The 5,400-nt window shown below is 35.1% G+C and overlaps 1 pseudogene; it reads right to left on the bottom strand.

Moving 5' to 3' along the window:
* Positions 1-1,232: 1,232 nt before the first annotated feature.
* Positions 1,233-1,331, bottom strand: LOC132272122 (small nucleolar RNA R71; annotated as a pseudogene).
* Positions 1,332-5,400: the final 4,069 nt, after the last annotated feature.

Below are 5,400 nucleotides of genomic sequence, written 5' to 3'. Positions count from 1 at the left end.
ACACCGGCCAGTTTTTGGCGCCGTTGCCGGGGATTTGTTGATTAGATTAGGCAACGTTGGATTTGTGGAAATGATTAGGATTAGTACTCTTTTGATCGTGTCTTTACTTTACTTCTATTTTTCTTTTTGGTTACTCATTGTGTTGTTCTTATTTAACAAGGTGCATTGTTGGAGAGGAAGCAAACAAAGGAGCCATCGAGCATTCAAGTCAAGCAAGCAAGGAAAGTAAAAAGCTAAAAATTCTAAAAAAATTGCTAAGCTACACTTTAAACTTAGAGTTGAAGTGCTATAGGACCTTTGTGAGACTTTCTTTACTCAATCGTTTAGTTAAATCGTCGGCCCGCGTGGAGGCTTGTTTTTAATTATCTTGCATCATTGTTGTTAAAGCATGGGAGTTGAATTAAGTGTTTGTGGAAGAAGTTTTAATTGCATTGTTGTGAAGGCATAGTGTTTGTCACTCTTTGTGTTTCTTTGTGTTTGTTGTGTTTTGTATTGTGTATGTATGGACGTCGTTCATTGAGACCAACTCTTGTCCCTCTTGATTTGCATCTTGAATCTATTGTTAGAAATCCTAGGGGAAGAGGAAGTTTAAATAGTGCCAATCTATCAATGGATGACCACAATGACAATCATGTTGAGGACCTTGGTCACATAGACCAACAAGGTATCCTTTATCCCAATGTGCACAATGAAAACATACAAGTACCTTTAGGCATGCCTAGGCCATTCATTCACCAACCACGACCACAACAAGGCCAAGTTCCGTATGGAATGCCAAGGCCAATGTATGCTCCACAACCTCCCATCAACAATCAAGGAATTCAAAACTAAGGTGTTCATGTTGCACCTCAAGTAGCTAATCCACCTCTTGCTTTAAGAGACCATTATGTGCCTAATGAGTATAATGCACCTACATGTATCCAATTGCCTCCATTTAGAGCACATCATTATGAAATTAAGCCACAAACCATTCAAATGCTTCCTAACTATCATGGACTTCCAAGTGAAGAACCTTACAAGCATTTGGATGGGTTTCGTGAAGTATGTTCCACCGTAAAATATACAGACATGCCGGAAGAGGTTTTAAGACTCCAAATTTTTCCATTCACCTTAAAAGACAAGGCAAAGTATTGGTTTAACAATCTTAGGCCTTTTTCTATCACTTCTTGGGCAGAAATGCAACAAGAGTTCTTGAAGAAGTACTATCTTGTTTGAAAGACCAATGCCATGAGGGCCTCAATTCGAGAATTTTCACATGGGGATGGAGAAACTTTTCATGAGGCATGGGAATGCTTCAATGAATTGCTTAGGAAGTGTCCACATCATGACATGCCCAAATGGCAATTAGTTCAATATTTCTTTAAGAGCTTATCGGACAACTATAAGGGTATGGTTGATGCTTCCATGGGTGGCTCATACATTGATAGGCATGAGGATGACGTGTGGCGTCTTTATGAAAGCATGAGTGAAAATTCTTTGCATAGAACACTATCATCCAAGATTGGTAGAAATTCATAAGGTAGGAAGAGTGTTGGCTTACATTAAGTTGACCATTCAAATGAAATAGTCGCCGAAATGAAGTCTTTATCTCAAAGGTTTGATCAATTTTTGATTAACTAAAACTCGGCGAACCAAGTATCTTCCTTCCCTAACCATTCTCATCGTGCATCAAATGAAACATGTATGACTTGTTCTAGTGTTCTTCATTCTACTTCTCATTGTCCTCACGGACAAGTGCAAAATGAACCTAATGAACAAGTCAATGCAGCTTTTGTGAACCTAGGGAATAATCCTTATGGTACTCATTATAATCCAAGTTGGAGGAATCATCCAAATTTCTCTTGGAAAAACCAAGGAGAGGGCTCAAAACCTTCCCAAGGCGGTTTTCAAGGGAAGTACATTCCACCTCCACTTCAAAACCAAGGATCCCAAGGTTATAGACCTTATCAATCACAAAGGAATCAATTTGCTAATTCTCATTTTCCTAACCAATCTTATTCCCAAGGTAATAATAGAAGTTCCATCTTTGAAGAAAAAGTTTTGAATGCTTTGGGCACCTCAGAGGCTAACACTCAATTGCTTCATTCTCACTCTCAATCTATTGCGAAGCTAGAAACCCAAGTAGGACAAATAGCTAGCACTCTGAATGCAAGAGAGAAGGGAAAGATGCCTATTATTGCCCCACCTAAGCAACAATGTGTTGTTGAAACCCATTCCTCATCGGAAGGCCATACCATTGAACATGTTAATGCGGTGACTATCTTGCGGAGTGGTAGGTGTAATACCCCTAATATTTAAAACGATATAGTTGGAATTTAAATCAAATTTTCTTTGAATTTTGTTTTCATTTTTATTTAATTATTTGGATTTTGTGTTTTGTGTGAGTATTTGGCTATATGTTTAATTAGCATTGTTTTTGTGTTAAATTAATTGCTTATTTTTTTTAATTTAATTGGATGATTAATTGGTATTTTAAAGTAATTGATTATTTGTTTTAATTTAATTGATTGATTAATTGGTTTTAACTGACGTGTGTTGTTTATGGCTTATATGGTTTATAAATTAAGTTTAGGGTTTATGTGGTATAGCCGTCATATAATGAGTTATGGAAATTATGATTAGGGTTTTAATGGAGCCTATATATATATAAGTTGTAGGTCTGGCAAGGGTTTTAAAAAAAAAACAAACTATGTTCCCGTAACTAGAGAAAAAGAGAAATAGAGAGGCTGAGGGGTAAAACATGAAAGGAAAACTGGGGAAAGGCTTTCAGCAATGTAACTGAAGGTCGTATCAAGGAGGAAGGAATGGTTTACTGTGAGATTGAACTGGAGCAGTGATTAGAGGAATGAACAGTCTTGGAGAAGCTCTGAAACTTAGAGACGACGATGAAGATTTCAAACCGGAATCTTAAGGCAAGTTTCAGTCTATTCCTCTCCTGTAAACTTGTGTTCTGTGCATCTTATATAGACTCCAGGAACGTAATTAAACTTTTAAAAATGGACTTTATGCATGCTAGATGTTTTCTGTAATCTGTTCTGCATTTTTTAAAGTTTAAACTTATTGTTGCATAAACTATTCTATTGTGAGTTTACTTTCTATCGATTGATTTACATTGGAGTATGAGGGGTTCTTGGACTGTAAGAAACTTAAATAGAGTTCTAAAGATGCTACAAAGGTTTGGGGATAGGATGGGAAGCTTTGCCGGAAGCACAGAAGGCAACCGAACGAAGCAGAGATGAGTTTGGAGCAAAGGAGAAGGCTCAAAGTGAGAGAGAGAGGGCTCCAAATTATGGGAGCCGTCTCCCCCTTCTTAGAGCCAGCTCCAAGGGGTTAGGGAGCTGGCTCTAGGTAGAATAGAGCCTGCTCTTTTATTTTAGAGCAGGCTCCCTTGGTTAAGACACGTTTGGATGCATTTTGGAGCTGTTTGGGCACTATTTGGGCTAAGTTTGAAATTCTAAATGGTTTTAGGGACTGGAATGAGAATTCTAAAAGTATTTTCAAGGGTTTTTAATTCCTCTAATTATATATTTTGGTTCATAGGGCAAATGGAATAAACAGTGTAAAAATAAGCGACTTTGTACGCTGCTAACGGATAGGAAGGACTAGTGCGCTAAGTTTTGTTTTAAAAATTTAACGGACTATTGCATGGAATCTAAATATGATATTATGCTATATTAGAACTCATCATGAATAATTTATCCTAATATGCTAAGGGTTTTCACAGTGTGGGAGTTTTAAGTAATGACGCACATTGTTGGCGATTGTAAAGTATCTAGTTGTGTAAATTTAATTTAGCAACTTAGATAACTGGAGGATGGTTCTAAAATCTATGTTAGATACAGAATAGGGTCATGTATTTATTAGACCTTATTTGTGCATAGGTTGGATTTTAATTAAGGAACTAATAAATTAGGTTCCATTAATTAAATGGAGATTGTTATTTTAATGGTTAAACTGTTCTTTATGTTTCAGCAACTATTGGTTAGTACTGTGGATTTTTCTGAGTTATAGTTTGGCATTCTCAGCTTTATAATTGACTCTTACTATTGTTAATATTGTCAACTGCTGGACTGTACTATGGGTTAGTTGAAATTTAATTAAATGAATTAAATTATCAATGACATCGATGGATACTGGATCTTAACTTGATGAATTATTAAACTTTGTCTCGTTAATTACATGGATGGATTCTGGATTGCAAGTTGATGAACTGTTTAAACTCTGTATATCAACTATTTGGATTACGTGGGTATGATTTGATGAACTGTTGAAAATGTTGCATCATTCAAGGATCATTTGCATTATATGTACCGGTATGGGACGGTGACATATCAGGGATGGATTAGATCAAAAAGCTAAGTCCTACCCCTTCATACATAAGGAATGGATTAACTAAAACAGTTAAATCCTACTGTTGGGAAACGTGCTAGTTTTAAAAACTTTTCGAGGGATTTAAATTCATAGATCTTGATTCATTACATAGAGACAAGTTTTATGCAAAAATAAAACATGATGTATCATTCAATTAAAAGATTGAATACTTATATCAAGGTTTGAGTAAACCTTAGATCTCTCCTCTAAAGTGAATGTTCTCACTTATTGTAGATCCCTTAGCAAGATGCATTCTCCTTTGATCTCCATCTTCTTGGTAATTGTTCTGCCTTTAGGAATCACTTATATGCCTCCATGAATGACCTTGGAAAACTAGGCTTGTGGGAGCCTCCATTAGATGAGAACATAAACCCTAATTTTCTAGAGAGAAAATATATTTCTTTTTCCTTCTACTAAAAATCACCCTAAAATATACATAGACCATGTATATTTATAGGCAACATAAAAATAAAGAAAAGGAAACAACAAATCCTTCTCAATCTCTAATTCACATGTCTCAAATCTAATATGATTCCAATATCAAGTTGGGCTATGGGTGAGAATCCATTGGGCCTATTATTTTATTGGCTACAATGAATTAATAATTGGCCCGGTCCATGGACTCAATTTAATTAATTGATAAATTAATTTCTACTCCACTAAAAAAAATTAATTGAACTCCAATTAAATAATAAATAACCTCTAAGTCAATATTGCACTTTGACCCCTCTATTCTTAATTAGTTATCGGATATATAAAGCCATCAATCCGACTACTTAATTAATATATTTATTTTGGTACCATTGATTATTTCTGGCTCGATCACAATAAAACATTTGTTTGACAAAAATAATAATTTAAATAAATAGATATATAATAAATCATTTTGTCTAAAAACATACGAAGGCCTTCGAATTTACTTTGTGATCAATCATAATCAATACAAAATAAATACAAGTAGCAATGATGCAAATATTGAAAATATAACTCTCTAACTATTAATTACATAACTACCCAAAGTATCGGTTT

The sequence above is a fragment of the Cornus florida genome, unplaced genomic scaffold, assembly GCF_030987335.1.
Source record: "Cornus florida cultivar Cherokee Brave unplaced genomic scaffold, ASM3098733v1 CherokeeBrave_3.0.0_Hap2_Chr08, whole genome shotgun sequence".
In the NCBI taxonomy this organism is placed as follows: Eukaryota; Viridiplantae; Streptophyta; class Magnoliopsida; order Cornales; family Cornaceae; genus Cornus; species Cornus florida.
Note: the sequence above shows the minus strand (reverse complement) of the source record. Positions and strands in the feature narration are given on the sequence as shown.